The sequence below is a fragment of the Rousettus aegyptiacus genome, unplaced genomic scaffold, assembly GCF_014176215.1.
Source record: "Rousettus aegyptiacus isolate mRouAeg1 unplaced genomic scaffold, mRouAeg1.p scaffold_m13_p_6, whole genome shotgun sequence".
Classification (NCBI taxonomy): Eukaryota; Metazoa; Chordata; class Mammalia; order Chiroptera; family Pteropodidae; genus Rousettus; species Rousettus aegyptiacus.
This window is the reverse complement of record NW_023416309.1, coordinates 99,520,207-99,543,189: the sequence shown is the minus strand read 5'-3', so window position 1 is coordinate 99,543,189 and position 22,983 is coordinate 99,520,207. Positions and strand designations below refer to the sequence as shown.

At 39.1% G+C, this 22,983-nt stretch overlaps 1 protein-coding gene and 1 pseudogene across 2 annotated transcripts in view; both read left to right on the top strand.

The window, feature by feature from the left end:
* The window catches only part of STAT3 (signal transducer and activator of transcription 3), a 51,015-nt gene that overhangs the window by 922 nt on the left and 27,110 nt on the right, over positions 1-22,983 (top strand). The gene's annotated exons all lie outside the window — the stretch shown is intronic.
* On the top strand, positions 3,037-3,155 carry LOC118604234 (annotated as a pseudogene).

The window sequence follows — 22,983 nt, the reverse complement described above, 5'->3', positions numbered from 1 at the left end:
CTAGGTTAAGCCGTTCTTCCCTCCTCCCCTTTCTAAAAAAAACAAACAGAAAACAAAAAGCAAAATAACCTTACCTTCCTTCCCATCTAGCCAGCTCTAGAGAGAAATAAACCTCTTTTCTCCTTGACATTGTTCTTCTATAAACACCTGGTAAACTCGGCCAGAAGATAAATTGAGCCCTTGCCTTTACTGGATTGTGGTGTTGCTTAATTGCATAGGACAGAATGCACCAATCAAGAGTGGGTGTTTTCTGTCTCAGAGCCAAGCTCTTGGGTAAATGCAGAGGAGAAGGAAACAAAGACAGGCTGGCTTTGGTGAAGCCGTGTGTGCAAACTTTACCTGTATTTTGGGGGTGTGGTTGGGCTTAAGTTAGCAAAATTCAGATTGTCACCCAAGTTGCTTTTTTATGTTTAGTACACATCCCCCTGTGTTATATAGCAAGTAGATGTATGGTAGGGACACACTTTTTCTTATTAAAAAAAAGTATGTAATGTGTATCTGCTGTGTATCTGGAAGGTATATTTGTTTTGTGTTTGGGTTGTAACTTTTTGGCTAGCTGTGATTTGAATAAATCAAAGTAGTAAATCATCTCAGTCTTTTAGATGTGGATTTAGACTGTGTTATGACTTGATTCAGCCAATTTATATTTTATTTTATATTAAATATGTCTGTGTTCCCTGAGTCAACACATTTATTTCCTTATTACATGTGCCAGGCTGAAGTACTAGCAGAATTTTTACTCAGGCATTTGCATAGGGGAATGGGGGAAAGAAGTCTGCAATAAAAAAAAAAATTATTGTAGATATTGGAGGCTTTGTCTTAGTCTCTGTATTTGTTAGCACATCTGCCGTAAAGAACCACTAGCAAATCTATGAATCTTTAAATGTAGTTCTTTTTGGAAGAATTCCCATTTAGAAACATCCAGTTATGACTTGACCCACAGGGGTAGATAGTTCATATAATCTTAACCCTATTTTGTAGGTCAGGAAATTGAGGCCAAAGGAACAAGATACTTGCCCAAGGCAGCAGAGGGCCATAGAGGTGGAACTCACAGCTTCTGTATATTTCGTGTTCTTTTGACTATCTATGCTTAAGTATTTGGTCTTGATTTAGAGTGAGTGTAGGCCCTGTTGGGAAAACTGTCAGTGAAATTCTAACATATACCCGGGTAGTGAAATACCACTAATAGCCTGTAAGAATCCATAGGAGGTATATAGTAAATAAGAGAAAAAGTACAAATAAGGTTATTTTTCTAACTTCTCTGCCTAACTTGGAAAGTAACTAATTTTTTAGTCAGCATCATTTACCATCAGAATTAAGCTATTTGCTAATGGAAAGAGATACTATTTAGGCAAGCTTTTAGGTGAAGGACAGTTGTGACCTAAATGTCATTTAAACCAAAGTGCCTTGTGGCTTGATCAGTGGTCCTTTGTGTCTCCAGAAAGTTGCTTTCTTCTCCCTGCTTCTTTGTGTCTTGACATTCAGGTGTGAGAGGAGATGGAGTAGTGACCATTATAACAGACACTTAGTCCAGCACCTTTTTACCTTATGGTTCTTTCAGAGATGGTGTATAAATATTTACTTTTTGCAACTTAGTGAAAGTTTTGTTTATAGAACTTTCAGTCCACTGAGGCCACTTGATGCTTTATCCATACAATGCAACATGTTGTCCTCAAAGAGATGGTGAGGCATTAAGCCTGTGCTGTCCAACAAGGTAGCTATTATATATTTAAAAAAGGTATAGATAGAGAACATACCATTATCATGGAAAGTTCTGTTGGACACAGTGCTGCACTAGGCACTATAGCTCTTTAGAGAAAGGAGAGGTCACGAGGATTGGAGTTGTCTAGGTCTTCTTGCCAAAGGAGAGATTTGATCTGGGTCCCAAATAATGTTTGGAATTTGACAGATATAAAGAATTAGGGATGAGTAGGTATAGTGTATAGCACAAACAAAATCTTAGTAGATTAGGAAGGTAAGTAGGAAAGAAGGAGAGCCTACTTGTAGGAGGCCTTGAATGCAAGACCAGGGAATTTCAGTTGTCCTTTCATAGAGGAAGCTTTTAAAGATTTTTGAGGCAGGGTCCTGGTGTTTAATTATGGAGCACTTACTGTGTGTCAGGCATGTGCCCAGTGTTGGTTAATTCATTCAGAGTTAATAAGTACACGTGGCCTCTGCCCTAGTGGAGTTGTCATTGAGGGTGACCTTATAAACTGGGCCAGCACCCAGAGACTGGTGTCCTGATTTATCGGATTTGTATGTGTTAAGTGCAGAAGTGTTTTTTGAAGATTTTTAATTGGCTACAAATTGACCACTTGCATTTTATGTCTTCCATATTTTAAAACTTTTACTATAACTTTTGGGTCATTTATAAAAACCAGCCAAAGAGCACTTGAAGGACATCCTTAAATCCCGAAGCAGCCCTGGTGTCCTGGAGCAGCCTTGCTGAGGTTCAGCAGGATGACGTCCTGAGCTGTTTCAGTCTTTGTTGGTTATGGTGAAAAAAGTTAATGTTGTGGTTTACATATTTGTTGCGAGGAACCTTGGCTTACTATGGTGCACTTTAGTCAGGATGGTGAGATGGTACCCTGGTGGTAAATTGTAATGTCTCCAGTTTTTAAAGGGATTAGCATATGGAAGAATGAATTTGTTATGCTCAGTTCTCACTTACCACGTTAGGATTATCATAACTCTTGGTTCAGATCGGCAATTATATTATAGATTAAAAGCCCGTTATTGTGCCAGGCAGCATCCAAAGGCAATGAAACATGGCCCTTTTTTCAAGAACTGGAGGCATTATTGTGGGGCCCAGGACATGTGTAGTATCTGTATGGACTTGGGGCGGGGTCAGTGGTAGAATAGTGAGTGATTCAAGGCTCAGACTCTGGAGTCAAACGGATCTGGGATTGGATCCTGAATCTGCCACTTTCTAGTCAAAATCCAAGCCCCAGTTTTCTCGCCTGTAAAAGGAGAGGATAACAGTAGCTGTCTCCCAGGGCTATTGAAGAGTCAGTGAAGTAGTACAGATAAAATGCTGGCTATGGCCATGCTACCCTGAACAAGCCAGATCTGTCTGATCTCGGAAGCTAAGCAGGGTCGGGCCTGGTTAGTACTTAGATTGGGAGACCACTTAGGAAGAGCAGGTGCTGTAGGCCTAAAAAATAAGGGATCGTAAGCTGACAAGGTCCTTGCGGTCTGTGAGGTCAACCAAGGGTTGCCTCGCCTAAAAAATAAATAAAATAAAATGCTTAGCACAATGCCTGACATAAATAAGAACTCCATTTTTGTACACAGTTAATAAGTTCTTATTAAATGGTTAAGAAATTCTCTGCACAAAACTGAGTGGTGAACAGGTGCATTCAAGGCAGAGGGAACAGGAGTGTGCAGAGGCTTAAGACAGCATAGTGTGTTCAGGAAGGTCTAAGTGGAAGTTCTTAATTTAGGAGAACTAAATTGAGAGAAAGGAAGCTGTGGAGACATAGCTCCTATCCCTTCTCATCTGTTAATAATTGCATAAATGTCATTAAAATAAGTTGTTTCATCCTGTTTACAAAAGTAATACATGCTACTGAAAAATTTTAAATTTGTAGAAATACAAACAATGTAATATATATATAGATATATATATATCTATATATATCTATATATATATCTTGTTAATAGTTCGCCATGTATTTCTCCAGAGTTTTTACAGCTTTTTCTACTTACCAATTTATCTTGGACATATTTATTGCAAATTCCTTTTTCATAGCCAAATAAAAAAATAGGCAAATCTGTCCCCCAAATAAAAAAAGGTTTGGATTATCTGGTTTTCCTTTCTGTTACCCCATCCATAAGAACAAAAGACTTTTCTTATCAGCAAACCCGACCTTTGACTTTTTGATTACATCAGACAAGGAACTTTTATTCTAAGCCTTTCTTAGGTAACTATTACTGTAGTGTTGAAATGCTTGGTCAGTGTGTTTGAGGGTTTCCTGGTCCACATTCACTATAGGAGCTAAAAAAGTCAGACTCCTTGGGCTTTCGTCCCCATCCACCTCTTGGATCTTGGGTCAGTTGCTTCAACTTCTCTGGGTTTCAGTTTCTCTACTCATAAAATGTGAGTACCAGGTCCGAATGGAGGGGAGTTGTGAGGATTAAGCAAGATAATGTATGTAAAGTACTTTGCAAAGTACCTGGCAGATAGCCAACACTTGAGTGCTAATAATTAAAAACTGCAGTATCTCTCTAACTACAGAGCCAGGGAAGTTATGATTCACAGTAGCCACTAATGACCCAAAAGGAAAAAAGGAGTAATTGGGAGATTCAAATCTAATAGGGCAAAAACTAAATGAAGTGGGCCAGGGAGTTTAGTTTACATTGTGGTGGAGGAGATAGAGGCCATCACGTGAAAGGAATAGGCAAGGCAGGCCAAACATTTATGTTTATACGAATGTCACCAGTGTGTGTCACCGTGAAAAGTGTCTCTCCACATCTTCCAAACCAATGATTGCAGCCCATTTATTTAAAGCAATATTCAACGTATTAAAAATTTATTATCACTTAGAAATGGAGTCTTTTATGACACAAAAAGTACAGATAATATTGAAAATTCGAGGGGTAGAGGAGCCAGGCAAGGAGGGTGCTACCGCGTACAGTTTGGGGTGAGGTGGAGTGAATGGTCTGTACGAGGCTGGGAGGTGAGACCCGGCCCTTTTCATCTGTGTGTGTGTGTGTACATGTATGTGTACGAGTGCCTGTGTTTTCACAGTAGTAAAATTTTATATTCTCATCCTGTAACTTTCCTTTGCAAAGAAATTTGTATTCAAAATAAGCCTTGTGGTAAAGAGAAAGCACTCAGCTTCTCTCTGCAACAATTCTCAGACACCAGCCCTCCAGTCTGGGACCCGAGAAGGCAGGAGAGAAGAGGCTTTCCAGTTGTTTTTTGGTCATATGTGGGGCAGGAGGAAGCCAGCGGAGCTTGAAAGAGAAAGTAAACCTTCTGGTAAATAAATGGCTTCCCTATTGTGGAGGAGGAGTGCAAATTATTAGGGGGATGTTTAGGTAGTTTTTGTAGAAGACATTTCTGAAAACTGATTTAGATTATCGAAGGTGAGCCCAATTTAGGAAAACCCTGCCTTGTCTGGTGTTAACCACCTGTTTTCCTGCTTGGTTGGTTGATTTTATCAGTTTGTGCTGCCCTAACCTCATTCATGTTATAAAAATTAGAGGATTTGAGTCTGGATTTGAGCACCTGCTTAGCTGAAAGCTTGCTAAAATACATGTTTTTCGTGTCTTTCCTAACATTCATTTTGTTTTACTGTTTAGCAAACACTGTTTTTCTGCCAGAATCTAAAAGCATTAGACTTTTACTTTGTTCTCCCCTTCTCCCCTAGCTCAATCCACCCAAATGTAATTCTCAAAGCTTCAAAACCCAGATGTTAGCTGTGTAATTACCTCTCCTAGAAACCAAAGTGCAGGATTGCATTGAGTTAGCATTAAAATAGTAGGCCTTTGAATTTTTTTCTACTTGTGGTTTAGACACAATAAATGTTTAATCACAGACTGACTGCCTGACAAATCCATTTTGTATTTGGTCCTCTTTTATATCAGTATGTTTCGGGAAAGCAAATTTATTGAAACATTAACCAAACTAAAATATAGTTAGGATAGTAACTGTTTAATACGTCGGGACAGATGGAATAGTTGAAGCATTCTGAAGCCAAATGTCAATGTTTATTCTTAATTCCATGTGTTATTGTCTCTTTGCATTAGAGTGCATAAATAAGAGTGGACTGTTAGTGGGCAGAAGCATCTGGAACACTTTAGGGTCCTAATTACTATGTGGGGGAATCATGGGGCCATCTAAGATTCCTGTTTCTCACGTGTACCACTGTAGAGCCTGATGCTCATGGTGGGGGAGGTTGTGCCTGTTGTGGGGCAGAGGGCTCATGGGAACTCTGTAGTTTCCATCCAGTTTTACTTTGAATTTAAAACTGCTCTAAAGAGTAAAATTTATTAATTAAAAAAGTTTTGTTTCTTTTGAAATATCTGAGGTGTCCTGGGTTAGAAGTGCCCTGTATACAGCTGTCTGATTTCATAGATTTCTATCTCAGTTTAAGCTTTACAATGAGAGTACCATTCTTTTATACCCAGTGAGAATATTTTCCAAGTAATGGAGAATGAGACTGGAGGTGGGGGACAGAGAAGACCCCTACTGGTAGTCTCTGCATTAAAAACTGCTTCCCTTTTCTATGAAAGTTGTATTCGAGTCTTAACCCACAGATGTGCAGCAAGAACGTATCAGTCTTGTTTTTCAGTTCCAGACTTCAATTTTCTTTGTTGCAAAAGCAATATTTTAGGAAAAAAGTTCAATAAGTATAAAAAAGTGTGTAGTATCACTTTGTCTCTGAACTATCTTCCTGTTCTTTATCTTTTCAGTGATTTCATGCGTACACATGCAAACATATTCTTTCTCTTTTTTCCTTTCACAGATTGTAGCAAATATACACCATAACACTATCTTGCTTTTGTCACTTTATCTTAGAAAATGCTCCGTGTGAATATGTTTATATCTGTCTCATGTTTTAAAGGTCTGCATAGTAGTAATAAAAAATTATTTATTATTTATTTAATTTAATTAATCTAATGATAGGCATAGATTGCAGAATCTAAAGACAGAAAACAATGTAAATATTCTCATTTATGTTCAGGCACATATGAATAAATCTGTATGTATATACTTTTAATGTTTTAATCATAATATGGATACTATTTAGAAATGTAGCTTTTCAGTTAATAGAGTACACATTTCTGCCCTTAAACTTAAACTTTAATTCTGGGGAGAATTCTAGCCACCTCGTTAAATGAAATCCCAGTGCGAGACTGTCACTCGGCCAGGTAGGAATTATTGCAACTCCTTGCAACCCAATTTTTTTTATATACCTATGATGCCAGGGCCCAACTTCTATTAATTTCTGCTACTTTATCCCTGAAATGCAGCGAACAATTTTGTGTCAGCACCATTGCTCCTTTCGCAAGTGGGGCAGGGCTTGTTTTGGGGGGTTATTGTTCCCCTGGATAGGGGTTGTTCATTGATGCTTCTGTTTGAGTTGTCTATAGCAGCAATTCTAAGAGTATGGTCCACAGACCCCTGGGGGTTTCCTAAGATCCTTTGGAGGGGGGTGTCTTTGAGATCAAAACTACTTTCATAGAGTTATTTGTATTTTTTACTTAGTTGGCCTTTGCACTTATATGAGTATTCATAGTATTCAGTATACTCACAGGGGAAAAAAGAAAAACTGATTTCACTTAAGAATGCCCATGATGAAACAGTAAATAGTATTAATTTCATTATCTCTCAATACTTGAGGATATGTTCTTTTTATATTCTGTAATGGAATAGGAAGCATGCATAAAGCACTTTGCCATGTAAAGAAGTAGGATGGTTGTCTTAAGGAAAAGCACTTGTGGAATTGTTTGAGTTACAATCTCAAACGAGGTGCTTTTTTTAAATGAAATACCATTTTTACTTGAAAGAAGGCCTGACAGACCAACTGGGATATTGGTAAACATATTCTCAAAAACGAAAGAAGGGAAGATGTCTTTTCAAGAAAAACAACTGACAAAATCGGTTGCCAATGATGGAATGTAAGCTTTTGAGTAAAATTTAGAATCTGAGAAGACTTGTATCCATTTCTGTGAGTCTGACAACTTTCCGATATTAATGAATGTCATTTTTTATGGTAACGTGATTTTTTTGTGTATAACAAATGTGATTTTTACTGTATAATGAAATGTATCAACATTTGGAAGGTCTGCATATCTCCGAAATACTATTTTCTAAATGATTAGTGCATTGTTTTATGAAAGTATGCAGGGGAAAACATTCTATTCAAAATGCAAGATAGACTTGGATCTTAATATAACTGAGTATGAAAAGTTCATTGATAGGGCTGCAGATTCCATATTGCATCTAACCTCTAAGAAACTATCAGTTGTGGAGTTTTGGTGTAATATTAAAGAAGAATATCCAAAATTATCTGAAAAGGCTATTAAGACACTTTTCCAACTGGTGTGAGGCCAAATTTTCTTCATATACTTCAGTCTAAACAGCTTGCTGCGACAGTATGAATACAGAAGCAGATATGAGTTTCCAAACCTTTAACAATGCCCTTTTCCACTAAATTTTTTTTTTGTTTTGGAAAATATAGCTATTTTTTCATAGAAATGTTACTTATGTTAACCTGTAATAAGTTTATTATTTTAAAATGAACTAAGTGTTTAAAATCTTTCTGTTTTAATATATAATACAAATATTAATAGCTATAACTTGCATAAACAAAAACCCTTTGGGGTCTTTAATTTTTAAAGCTATCGAGGAGTCCTGAGAGCAAATGTTTGAGAACTGCTGGTGTAAAGCCTTTGGCATGAGAATCCCTGAGATATTTGTTTAAAAAAGAAAAGAAAAAAAAAGTTTCCATGATTCTGCCTCAGAGATTCTGATTTAGTAGATCTAGGGTCATTTTGACAGGCAACCATGTGGTCCTTGGTTTGAAAAAATGCTGCCCTAAAGGACCGTAAACTAGGATGTCTTCTTCACATTAGTGAAGTCACATCCACAGAGTTAGAAATTGTTGTTTTGGAGATAAAGGTAAATGGTAGGTAGACATGTAGTATTCTAAGGGAAAATGTTTTGGAGATTTATTTTTATTCTGTTTACTCTTCTTGATATTTATGGACTTGAATATTAATCAAGGATGAATTACAACTATCAAAACAATCATGACTGTACAAAAATAATATTCATTCTTTTTTTTTGATAGACTGTCTATGAACATAGACAGTTTCTGACTGTTTCAATTACTTTCTAAAGACAGTTTAAGAATTGTCTTTAAATAGACAATTCTGGTAAAGAATTGCCTTTAAATTCTATAAAAAGTCTATTTCAGACATGCCTTTATAATGTTAACTTTCATTTATTACATATAAAATAAGTAAAGCTCTCATTTTCTTTTTGTGTAACAAATTCAAAGAGAATTCTACTTGTCAGAGATCTTATAGCACAAAAAAAGACTTAAAACAGATCATTTGACCCTGCTTGCTGGCTTGGGAGTTTGAGGACTTCCAAGTTTGTGTTTTGGCTCTACCATTATCTGCATGGTCACTTAACATTTGTGTTCTTATCCATTAAATGGAAATAATCTTGATAGGATTGTTACATTATCTTGGGCCAATTGAGTGATTGGAAAAATCCAATGTCAATTCATGCTTCAGGCTAGGTTCTACATGGGTGTGATTTTTATAATTTAGATAGTAAGCTACCCCCAGTGCAAATTGGAATAGTGTTTTATCCTTATATTCAAAATATTTATTCTTTTTCTTTCTAAGTTATAGCCACTACCTCTCTTACATTACTGGATTATAATTTTATGAGTAATAGAGCCTTTTCTTAACTGCTTGTGTGAATGCTAGTGGATAAGATTAGCTGTTCTCTGAAGAGTGCTTACATCACTTAGAACGATAATGTTAAAAGGAGGTCACTTATTTTTTCAAGTGTATTATTCATTTTGATAAGACTTTCATAGAAAAACTTGTCTAATTGAAGAGATAGCTCATCTTTCATCTTGAATATTTAAACTTTATGAGTCAGATTTATCTTTTAAAAATATTTTTGGTAAAGCTCAATTCATACACTTAAAATTAATACAACTGTATATTTTTTAGAGCAGTTTTAGTTTTATAGAAAAATTGAGCAGAAAGTACAGAGTTCCCTTATACCCCCTTTTCTTTCTCCCTCATGGTTTCTCCAGTTAACATTGTGCATTAGTATGTACATTTGCTACGATCGATGAGCCAGTATTGAGACATTACATTAATGAAAGTTCATAGTTTATATTAGAGTTCATTCTGTTGTACATTCTATGAATTTTTGACAAAACTGTATAATGATATAGTTCTACCATTACAGTATCATACCCAATGGTTTCACTGCCTTAAAAATCCCCTGTGCTCCCCTTATTCATCTTTCCGCCAACCTATGTGACCACTTATCTTTATTACTATCTCCGTAGTTTTATCTTTTCCAGAAAATCATATAGTTGGAATCATACAGTATATGGCCATTTCAGATTGCCTTCTTTCGCTTAGCAGCATTCATTCAGATTCCTCTATGTCTTTTTGTGGCTTGATAGCTCATTTCTTCTTATTGCTGAATAATGTTCCATTGTCTGTGTGTACCACAGTTATCCATGCACCTATCGAAGGACACCTTGATTGCTCCCAAGCTTTGGCAGGTATGAAAAAAGATGCTATAAATATTCCTGTGCAGATTTTTGTGTAGACATTAAGTTTTTAATTCTTTTGGGTAAATACCAGGGAGAATGATTGCTAGAGTATGTTTAGTTTTGTGAGAAACTGCCAAACTGCCTTCCAAAGCGGCTGTACCATTTTTCATTCTCACCAGCAATGAATGAGAGTTTCTGTTGTTCTGCATCCTCACGAGCATTCTGGATTTTGGCCATTCTCATAGGTGTGTAGTGGTATCCCATTGTTGTTTAAATTTGCAGTTTCCCGATGGCATATGTTGTCGAGCAGTTTTTCATATGCTTTTTTGCCCTCTGTATCTCTATCTTTGATGAGATGCTTGTTCAGATATTTTGCCTGTTTTTTAAATTGGGTGGTTCATTTTCTTATTTTTGAGAAAGTTTTAAGAGTTCTTTGTATATTTTGAATAAATTTAATTTTCCTCCTTAAAACTTTTTAAAATTGGCATAAAATTCTCTTCTAGAATTTGAGCTCATGAAGAAACAAACTTTGGGATGCTTATGGTTAATGTACCAAGGACAAGGAAATCAAGTACTTACCCTTTCCCCGCCTCAATTCAATCCTTAAATTCTCCTGGGTCTAGATAAGGCTGGCCAGAGGACCACAGTCAAGTATAGATTTATGGTCTTTACGTCTAATCTCTCTGCCCTTACATATAATATGCTGAATGGAGTATTGATTCCTCCTTAATGCCTGAACATTGCTGAGCCTAGGTGGGTTGGAATAGTGGAGAAACACTGAAGATTTCTAAATCCTTTGAGGGAGGAGAATCACTGTTTCTAGAGGTCATTCTTTTTGAGCCCTTTTTATTCATTTTTTTCCCCCATTAGATTAAGGAACAAAAGTGAGAAGACAGTGTTCCAGGGGTTCCTGAGAGCCTCTAAGACAATGAATCCTAGGAAGAAAAGTAACAAGAGTCCGTTTGTGGACTTCTTGGTGGCTTCGTCTTGGGGTTCGCAAACATTAACTTAATCTAAAGAAAAAGTAGGAATGGCGGGCTGGAGTGTCACTAGTGATCTCTGCATTACCAGATTGAATGAATGCTGCTCCTCTGTCATCATTTTGCTCACTCTTTTAGTGGTATTGGACACAAACATATCTTTTTCATAGAAACATTCTTCCTTTGGCTTCTGTGACATTTTTCTTCAGTCTTATGGGTCTTTCTCAGGTTCCTTTCCTGGTTCATCCTCTACCTGAACACTGATGTTGAGGTGTATCAGGCCTCTGTTGGGGGCTCCATTTTCTTCTATATTTTCTCTCTATGTTAATCTTATTTGTTACTTTGGCTTTACTACCATCTCCATCCTGATGACTATCAAGGTACACCTCCAACCCAGGCAACCAGTGGCCTGCGCTTCCGATACCTGTATCCTGCTGCTTACTTGACATTTCTCCTTGAACAGCCTGTGCTTGTCTCCTGTTTATTTTGTCCAAAACATAAATCTTCACTACAAGCTTATGCCGTTCTTCCTAACATTCCCCATCAAAGTAATTGGCATTGTTCTATTGTGCAGATAAAAGAATCTAGGAATTTCCTTCATTCCCCTGTTCTCTCATACCTCTGCTTCTCCTCAAGTTCTCAGCAAGTCCTGTTGGTCCTACCTCTAAAGTTTTCTGAAATTCCTTTTATTTTCACATCCCGATTTCTGTTCCTACTCTGTGGCCGGCTAGATATCTTGAAAACCCTCCTGTGCAAAATACCAAGAAGTGTTGGGTAAACTGAGCTCTTAAGAAAATGTTGCCTGAGGCAAAAATCAAATGGAGCCTCACCAAAAAAAGGGGAGAAGATGCCAGCCTACTAGCAGAGGAGGGCAGGGTGCGGGGGGGCGGGGTGGTGAGGGGTAAGGGGCGGGGCAAATGGATTTACCTAGTTCCATTACTAAGGATTTTTCATTTAACAGCCACAAGACAGGAAACAGGTCTTGGCGAGAAGTAGGAACTGCCAAGTCTCCTATAAGAATCCCTACGCATAGACCTGCCCATTTCAAGATTTGAATATAACGTTAAAAGGTCTGTTTTCCTTTAGAGGTCAGAACAAATAGTTACTTCCTCTAAGATGCCTTCCCTGATTACCTAAAGTATGCCAACCTGACCTCAGTTACTCACTGTCTTATCTTTACTACTCTTATCACAAGTATTAATTATCTTCCTAGTTTGCTTGTCTGTTTTCCTCCATCTCAAGGAGGGCGGAGACCTGTCTGTCCAGTTTACCACTCTGTACCCTGCCCTTGGTACCAGATTTTTTTTTTTTGAATGAATAAATAAGCAAATGAGTCAAGGAAGGAGGTTCCTTCTGAGAAACTATAAAATGATGTTACCTAATTTTTATTTTATTTTTGGTACTAAGCATTTCACTTTAAAGCATAATTTAGAAATTAAAGAATACTGAAAGGCATAGTAAAAGAACAGTCTTCTGCCCATCTCACCTCACATCATATATTGCTTCTCAGAAACAGCTACTTTCAAAACATGTAGCTTTTTCTTCTAGTATGTCAGTTCCATGTTTCTAAGTAATAAGCTTATACTGCTATTTTTGATATTTCAAGTTTTATACACCTTTTGACCTCCAGTTATCATTGGTGAATATTATTATTTTTTTTACCCCTACTATTCCTTCCTATGCTTCACAATATAATCATAATTTTTAAATCACTTTAATTAAGCCACTAAAGCATTTTATTTTGACTAAATAAATATTGTTCAATGATAAGCCACCTAGTATTATATGATTATGTTTCCTTTCACATACAAATATTTTGTTTTTTCCTGGAGTTGATATTTTTCTTTTTAAAGATTTCTTTGGTTTTCTTATACCTATCACTAATTTCCCCAAATGTTCCAGCAGGTCTCTCGAATGCCTGGTCATTTACTTCAAGAACTTAATTAAACACATTGCCAATCAATTCATTGTTTTCTTGCAAAGCCCCTTCCACCCCAAGTCCAGCAATTTGGGTCTTCTTTTACTACTGCTATGTTGGATTCCCTTTTTTGCGGATCTCATGTCTTCCTCTTTCTGGCTTTACTGCTTCATTTGCTGAAGCACATATTCTGGTAACATGCTATCAAGAAAAAGTGTATGGGAAGTCAATTTCCTGAGCTGTCCTGTATCTAAAATATCTTTATTCTCACTTCATACTAGAGTGATCATTCGGGTGGGCATTGAAGCATTTGCTCATTGTTTTAAAGGCATTTTTGGCTCAATTGGTTTTGAATCTATCAGTGTTTTATGTCGCAAGTCTGATGCCATTCTGATTTCTGATCTTCTCCAAGAGACCTGGCTTTTTTCTTTGGAAACTTGTTCAACTTCTTTATTCCCTCTGTTCTGAAATTTCACAGGATGCGCCTTAGTGTGGGTCTATCTTCATTCATTGAATCGAGTATTGGATGGGTCCCTTGCAATCTATAAAGGGAAATTCTTATTCATTCTTTGTTAATTCCCACCTTATCATTTTCTCCTTCTCTTTTCTGTGAATCCTCGTGGTCAGATATTGGATCTTCTGCACAGTTCCAATAGCAAAACAGAGTTTTGCTTTGTTTTGTTTTTGCTTCCCCTCCATTCAATTTTCCATCTTTTTTTGTTATTGTTGTAGATTATATTCTAGAAGGTTTCCTTGGCTAGGTCTTTCAATGCATCTATTTAATTTTTAATTCCAGCCATCATTTTCAATTTCAGGAGCTCTTTTTTCAGTTGCCATTTTAATATTCATCGTCATTTTTATCTTATTATTGTTTGATGGGTATAATTTGTGTCTGAGGATATTATTTATAGTGTTGTGAATATTTTGTCTGCTTCAAGTACTCTGAATCCTTGGTTTGTTCCTTTTTCTCATGTTCATCTCTATCTTTCCCATTGGAGGTTTTTTTCAAAAGCAGTGTAGTTCTCGTTAAAGTCGAATGGTCTTATGTGCTTGTTGGGGTTGTTGCATGTTGGGCTTCACCGTAGGGTGATTGAGGTGGGCCCCGGCTGCCAGGATTCTGGGAGCTGATGTATGTAGCTTCTTGCCTAATCTCTGTTGTTTTAGTTCAGTGACTCTCTTGCTCTTGGCTGTGTCTGGTGTCCCCAAGTCCAGATTTAGCTTTCCAGACAATAAATATTCTATCTCCTGCTCGACTTGGAGAGAGGTAGTTATTTGGAGGAATCTGAAGCTCTTCGTACAGGTTTTTCAACCAATTTTATTTTCAGCTAAACCTTTCATCCCTGTCTTACCATACCTACCACCTCCAACTTTGAGCTTTTTTGGGGGGTTATACGGCATACTTCTGGTTGGAAATTCCTTCTGCAGGCAGTGCTAGGTCAGTTACCATTTCTCCACTTTCTGGATTCCAGAATTTCATTGCTCTCTTTTGTCCACTGTCATCTCATTTCCCATTCTTTGTCCTTGAGGTCTCATACCCATTGCCCCAGCTTTCCTGTCACTTTAGTAGACTTTTGAGTCATGTCTAACCAGAAGATCTACGTCATGTTTTCTTGAGCACTCCTGTGCTTACACACACGATTCCCCCTACTTGGACTGGTTACCCCTTCGTCGCTAGCATTACCATACCTCCTGTAGATCCACTCTACCTTGTAAAATATATGCCTTCTAGTGTAGCACCGATCTGTTGTCATGTAATCATCTTGTTATGTGTCTGCCTTTCAAAACTGTACCTTCCTTGACAATAGGGACCAGATGACAGGACTCTCAGGAGCACCATTTCCCGTTTTATTTCGGAGTCATGTTCCAGGGGTGCTCCCTAGAGTTTGGCAGTCCTCTTGCTCTGATAGGGACTGTGAATTCTCCAATTCTGTGTTCCCCGGGGCTTAGCCAAGCACCTGGTAAAGAGGCACTCGGATGCTCAATGAACCAGTGACACCTCTACGTGTGGCCTCCTTGACGTCACAGGTTGGCTACAAACATCTGAGATGGGGACATAACGTACAGCATGGTGACTATAGTTAATAATATTGTATTGTATATTTGAAAGTGCCTAAGAGAGTTGATCTTGAATGTTCTCATCACAAGAAAAACATGCTGTAACTGTGAAGTGATAGGTGTTAACTTTTGTGGTAAGCCTTCCACAATATATACATATAAAAAATCATTATGTTGTACACCTAAAACTAACACAATGTTATATGTCAATTATAGCAATAAAACTGGGAGTGGGGGTGGGGAAGAAAAGAAAACCTCTGAGAAATGATATATATTTTATATTTTACTTCTGTGAATTTTTATCTCCTGAGGTTACAGTTATGTAATAAACATTTTTTTAAAAAAAACCCACAACAAAATATTTCTCTTCAAGAGTGAAACAACCATGACCCTATATTTATGCCCAGACAGATGATTTTCTCTTTGAGGTCAGACTTTTTCCCCCCCTCTAACCATACTTTTCCAGTTATAAAGTTGAAGCCTTGATTCACTGCTTGCCTCTTAAGTCAGTCACATCACGGTGGAACGAACCCTAGACTAAGTCAGGAAGCTGGCTATTGGATGTTGTTTCCGATGCTCATGTCAGTGGTCTATTTCCATGTCTGTAAGGGAAGTTGGATTTTATATATTTTAAGAGCTCTTTAACAAGAACAGCAATGACAGATGCTTTTTATTATTGAGTTGGAGCCCAAATGTCTTGAGGATAAAGCGTTGAAGAGCAGACAATAGATTTACTGTGTTAACAGATTTGTTATCGACTCTCGGTTGGGTCTTAGCGCTTTCACTTTGGGAATACCTCAGAATAAAGTTACTCATCCAAGTGGTTTTATGTTTTATGAGATACCTCATTTCAGTGTTTACATGTCCATATTTTGTTTCTTAGATTCTCAAATACTGTCAACAGTCATATGTCATGAAATGTCCTCTTTTAGATGACAACAGGGTACTAAAATCTCATTCTTTCAATTTAAGGAGAAACAATTTTACTATGTAACAGTTGAGCTTTATGAGAAAAGCTTTATATTTAAAAAAAATTTCTTTAGAGACTTACATTTTAATATAAATTTTCTATTAGGAAACGTATATTCGCTTTGTCACTTGTGGTATATTTACATGAATTATTGCACCGATTTGCTCATGCTTAAGAATGATCAGCTTATGCCATTATGTGAAGTTAATTTGCTTCTTAAGGTCTTTCGGTCTTCTCTGCTAAAAGCAGGTCACAAATTTTTTAAGAAACATTTCAGTTTCGTTCATTTATTCAACAAATATGTGAGCATCTTCTAGGTGCTGGAGAAGTAGCAGTGAACAGAAGAAAGTCTTGTTCTTATGGAGCTTACATCTCTAGCAGGTGGTGGTGGAAGGAGATAAAAAAGAAGTATATGAAATATCAGAGGGCGATGAGTACTGTGAAGACAAATTCAGCGGAGGTACATGTGCTGTGTCAAGGGATGTTTGTGCAGAGACCTGAATGTAGTGAGCGAGTGAGCCATGTAGCTATTAGGGGAAGAGCTTTCCAGGAATGAGAAGAAAGGACAAAAGACCTGGGGCAGAAATGTTCATGGTGTGTTACAGAGGCGGAAAGGAGATAGGTGTGAGCGGAGGGGTTAGCACTGGCAAAGGAGGTCAGAGAAGCATCCAGGGGTAAAAACAGATTATCTGGTGGGCCACGGTAGAAGTTTGAATTTTTTTCTGAGTGGATTTTGAGCAGGGGAATGAAACAATTTGACATATTTCGAAAGGATCTGTAGTGTGGAGAAGAGGCTCTAGAGGGACAAGGGTGAGATCACCAAGACCAGTTAGGAGTTTAGCAGTCTAGGTAAGAGGTGATGGTGGCTCGGATTAAGACTGTAGCAGTGGATATGTTGAGAAGTGGTCACATTCTAGATATATTTTGAAGGTAGACCCCATAGAATTTGTTAATGGGTTGAATGTTGGTGGGGATAAGGAGAGGGGGGAAGGAGAAGGAGGAAACAAAGGAGGAACAGGATGAGCGAAATTGGAGTCAGGGCTTATTTAAAAGATTTTTAGCCTGAGCACATGCAAGAATAGAGTTGCCATTTGCCAAAATGGGGAAGATTCTAGGGGAAGTTGGTTGGGAGAGGTTTTGAATGAAGGGGTTAATTTGGGGTATATTATATGTGAGATGCTTGTTAGACAACCAAGTGGAGAGAGCTATTGAATAGACAATTAAATATAGGACTCTGGAGTTCATGAGAGAGAATAGGGCTGGAGATGTAAATTTGAGGATCGTCAGTGTATTGATGTTATTTGGAAAAGGTGGGACTGGATGACTCATTTAAAAAGCGAGTGCACAGAGGAAAAAAAAGAGGTTTACTATTAAAACAGTTTTGACAGCAAAGCCTTTTCCTTTGAAATGGCAAATTCTTTTTCATGGAAGTTGAGCTCTCTATAAAGATGATATTCCATCACTGTTAGAATGTTGTTCTAGTCACCAAATGCAATAAACCGCCTCAAATATAATGACATAAAACAGCAGCCACAGATACTCATGGATTTGGGGGCTGTAATTTAGATAGGCGCAGCAGGCGTGGCTCGTCTTTGCTTCACTATGTCTGCGGCCTCAGCTAGGAAGACTGGAACATCTAGGTGGTCATCATCTGGAGGATGCTTCCTGCACTCACATATGGTCCTGGGCTTCGGCGAGTCAAAGGCTGATCTCAGCTGGTACTGTAGACCAGGTGCCGCCATGTGGCCTCCCCTTCTGCCTTGGGCTTCTCACAGGATGTTGGCCGGGTTCTGGAGAATGAGTCTTCTAAGAGAATCAGGTGGAAGTGGCATAGACGTGGGAGTTGCGTGTTGACACTTCTGTCATACTCTGCTGGAACAATCATGGGATTAGCCAGATGCAGGGGGAGAGGACAAAGATCCCCTCTCTCATTAGAACGAGTATCAAAGAATTGGGGGCCATGTTTTCCAACCATTATAAATACTCTCTGAATTTGAGGTTCTGCCCTCAGACCATAATTATTTTGGAGGAAGGAGTTCTAACACAGGATCTATGAGTGTGGACTCTCATACATTGTTCCATGCTAAGTGAGAATTATCTTAATATCTCCTGCAAGGAAAGTGACCTGAATAAATTTGAGAAAAGGTTCTTCCTTCTCTTCAAAAAGTGTTGATCTATATTATGGGTCTATAACACTGAGATTCAGAAATTTAAGTTTCCTTTCTCTGCTTTATTTCAGTTGCCTATCTTAAAGGAATATTAATAGCTTAATATTAATGACATTCTAGATCAGTGAATGCTTTTCTGACTCTTTTATTTGGGCTTTGGCCAAAGAAAACAGAACCCACAGGTTTTTTCCTTTTCCTCCCTTCAATTGCCTTCAAGCCTGGAAATTTTGACAGGACAATTTGCTTGCCCAACCTACAGTTGGTTCTCAAAGGCTATACTTCTGTTTTAAAAAGTTGGCAGCTGGCCTCTGATTCCTGGGAGGGTGAGTCCCTCAGCGTTCATAGCTCATCAGAAGGATGCTTTGCTTCCTTCAGAAAAAACTTCCAAATTCTAGGTAGCCAATCATGCAGGGTAGAGCTCATCTTGTTTTCCTAGAAGTGGTTTCCATATCGTGCTGTGTTTTTTTCAGTACTGTGGTCATCAATGCCTGTTCAGTAGAAACTTCTGGTATTTCTGTGTGTATGCAGATGTAGTGAAGGAAACTATACAGGAAATGTTTGTTTGGTGTCTTAAATCTAATATCTAGTTGGAAGCCCCAACCAGAATGACATGTGAGGGGTGCCAGCAGAGAGCTTCTCCTCAAGTGGAGATGGCACCAAAAGAAGAAAAAGCCTCTGCCGTGTATGTAGTTATTGTGGGCATTCAGAGTTAAAGCAGTGATTGGACCAGACGTGGGGTAGGGAACGCCTCTCTAGCATCAACAGGAAAAGGACACACAGCACTACCAAGGGGAAAAACATTTTAGGCCAGAATATCTGTGAGAAAGGAATGAAGTGTGTGGGGGGACGGGGCGAGGGGGAGGTAAGTTTGGATGGAAGACAGGACATTTTGAAAGTCATCTTGAGGTTGGAGAGAGGAGTTGGAGGTGGCTCAAGTTGGCTAAAGAGTTGGGGAGCCTTAGGCGGGGATAAAGATTTTGCTTTCAACAATGAGAAGTTAATTATGTTTGTGATTTTATGTGCTGTGATTTTACTCTTATTAAAAGGTCACTAAGGATCATTCTTGAACTTTCCAAACAGAAGAACTGAAAGAGTTGGTGTGCTTCTCAGAGTACCTACTGGGTGCAGCGTCCTCACCTGGCTCACTCAGTATAGTTATAATTCATACCTGCAGTTTATTCATTCAAGGTGGTTTTTTGAGCACCTATTGTGAGCTGGGCACTGTGTTGGATTCTGGTGGGGGGAAAAGGTGAGCGGGAGGACGCATTAGTCAAAAGCCAAGGCTTTTCCTGCCCTCGTGGAGGTGGCAGTCCAGCATAGTGGTTACAAATGCAAATTAAGGAGTCACAGTGCTCGTGCCCAAGTCATGGCGATGGTGATATTGTAAGGTGCGTGCAGAGGGCGTGTGGAGGGAGGCCTTGGTGTTTTCGAGCAGCTGAAAGGAGAACAGTTGCGTGCCAGGAGCTCACCCAGCAGGCTGGTGCCAGCCAAGGCAAGAAAGGCAGGACTAGCTAGCCAGGCCATCAGTCCTGTTAATACTTTTTATATACTGTGGCCGGCTGTGTCCTAGGTGTTTTGTCTGCATTAACTCATTTAGTCTTAACAGTGACTCTGTGAGTCCTGTTTTCTCCCCTTTTTACTGATGAGGAAACCGAAGCAGAAAGAGGTGAAATACCTGGCACTAACTCGCATCCATCTAACTGATGGAGCCAGGATTCAGGGCTGGGTTCTGTGGCTCCAGGACCCATGCGCAAGGCACGACACTCTGGTGCCTTACTATGACATATTTTGGCGTGTTCTGCAGCCTAAGAACAATGCAGGGTCATCAGTGGGATTTTAAGCAGGGGAGTGGAAAGATCAAGTGTATGTCTTGAGAAGTTCTCTCTACAGTGTGGAAATGGACTGGAGGGAGGCAAGTAGCCATGGGGAGACTGTTCAAAGCCCTCATCATGGACTAGGTGTCTTTTGGCTCCAAGGTTTCTGGCCAGTTTTCTTTGACTCCTTTTCTAGGGGAATCAGAGTTTTTCAGTCAGCTGGAGTACCAATCCTGGACTTTTTTTTTTTTTTTTGGTTAAATATCAATTTACTACTTTTACCACAGCATTTATTCTTGGATTGTGGTAACTTACTAAGGTCTTGAGGGAATGGAATCTGATCGCAGTTTATAGACTGAATAGCCTTTAGAGGCCATCCAGCCCAGTCGCTCTCCCAGTATCATCAGAATGACTGCTGTGACAATTCCCAGAGTGAGCACTTGACCTCCATTTGAACACTTAATGGGAACCTGGGAGGTTGTCCCTTACTCCTTTTGCTCTTCAACCAATCACCAAACCCCATAACACCTCCCTCTTTAATATTTCTGGAAGATGTTCACTTCGAAACGTTTCTGAGGCCGCTACCCTTCTGGCCACCACCATCTCTCATCTTGATTATTGCAGCCTGATGGATCTGTCCGAAATGTAAATCAAGTTGCCATTTGTCTGCTTAAAACTTTGCAGATCTCCTCATTGCCCTGTTTCTCAGTATGGCTTCCACAAGAGCCTCCTCCAACCTCGCCTCACGCCATAGTCTCCCTATGCAGTTTCTACAGTGTTCTGCTTCATGACAGCTGCCTGGACCCCACCCCTGGAGATAATCATTCAGTCTGTCTGGAGTAAGGATCAGCATCTGGCTTCTCAGAACCCCTTAGGGGATTCTGATGTGGATCCAGGGTTGAGCCCTGACCCCTGCTCTTATTCTGAGTTTCTTAGTCTGGCCACACATTAGCATTATCTGAGGAGCTTTTAAATATCAAAACTTGGTTCCCACCCTCAGCAATTCTGATTTGGCATCTGGTTCCGGCTTCTGTTTCGGTTCCCAGGCATCTCTATGTATTTTTTTTTTTTAAAGTATCCGCTCTTATAATTCTAATCTGCGGAGTAGGGAACCTCTATAGGGCGGAGGGAAATCACTCCAGAGGGCAGAGTTCGGGAGTAGATGTTGTGGGGGAATGGGTTCTGGTTCTGGGGTGATTTATCCTTTCCTGCACTGATCTCCCAAATATTTGAAGAGCCACTCTTCCATACTTGGGCTTTTTCTCTCCTAAGCCCACTCTCTGCTCCCCAAGTCTTCTAAGTGGAACACACCCTGACTACCCCTCCCTGAATGTGTTTAATTTATAGTGTGCCATTTAAATTGATACAATTGCAACATCATTCTAGATGTGGCCCAATTACAGTGGGACTGATACATCCTTTCATTGGAACACTCTGTATATCTGTTAAAATACCACAAGTTCACATTGGCTGGGTAAGCTGGTTGACTCATGGGTGACTTAAAGATCAATGAAAACTCCCACTCTAGCACAGTGGTTAAGAGCAGGAACTCTGAAAACAGACTGCTGTATTGAGGTTAGGATTTCAGCTCCATGCCTTTACCACCTGTGACCCTGGGTGAGTCACTTAAAATTCTGTGCCTCAGTTTCCTCTGTAAAATGGAGATACAAATGACATCTATCTCATAGGGTTTTAGTGAAGATAAAGGAATAAATAGAGATCAAGCGCTTAATGCAGTGTCTGGCACATAGTGCTATATACAAATATCAGTTATTTGAACTCCTCTTAAACTAAGGTTATTTTTTCTCTCTTTTTTTTTACTCTTTTTTAAAATTATTGGAGTGGCATTGGTTAATACAAATAGGTTTCAAGTGTACCATTCAATAATACATCATATGTATAGTCATTATGTGTTCACCACCCCAAATTAAATTTCCTTCCGCCACCAAATATTTGACCCCCTCTGACCCCTCCCTCCCTTCCACCGCTCCCCTCCCTCTAGTAACCACTAATGAGTCTCATCTTTTTCTTTCATTTAGATATCATGTAGTGTTTTCACTTTTAGTCTTTTTAGGACCCGGGGCTATCCCTAGGTGAACTGTGTGTGGAGATATTCCAATCCCCATCCCTCCAGTCCCCCCCTTGTCCCCTTACACATCAAAGCATTACCGACTCTCTCCCTTAGGAAATGATACAAAAGTCCATAAAAATGCGGGTGTTTTACATAACAGGGAAGGCTGACTTTATCATTTAACATAACTAATCTGAGGAATTAATCTGGGTTTTTTTTTCAGAGCATTGAAGAAATGGATTTAGCATAAGAAATATTGATGAAAGGAACCCCTTGGTGGGGTGGGAGGGTGGTGGTGGGGGGAAACAGCAGTGAGATGCACCCAGCACCTTACTGTATAGGAGGGACTGTACGTTCAATATGATTTTTAACTTTTGCAGCAATCCTTCAAAAGAGGGGTGCTTCCCTATTTTACTGAAGAAGAGGCCTGCTCCGTAGTCAAGTAATATACTCCGAACAAATAGCTGATAAGTGGCAGGCAGGGCTTGCACCTAGACCCAGCCGGTGTAAAGCTTCTAGTGTCCCAGGCCTCATACCACACTGCTTCAGAGGAGTGCGTCTGGTTGGGGGAGTGGAAGTGTCACAAAGTGGGGAGGCCGTGTGACGCACAAATTTGGTATGTTTTGTGGTTTTTCTCTAGAGGCAGACCTGTTCTCAGGCATCTTTAACCATAAACTGCATACTTAGTAATTGATGAAGCGAGTCTAGCTGTATTACTTTCACTTTAGAGGGAATTATATTT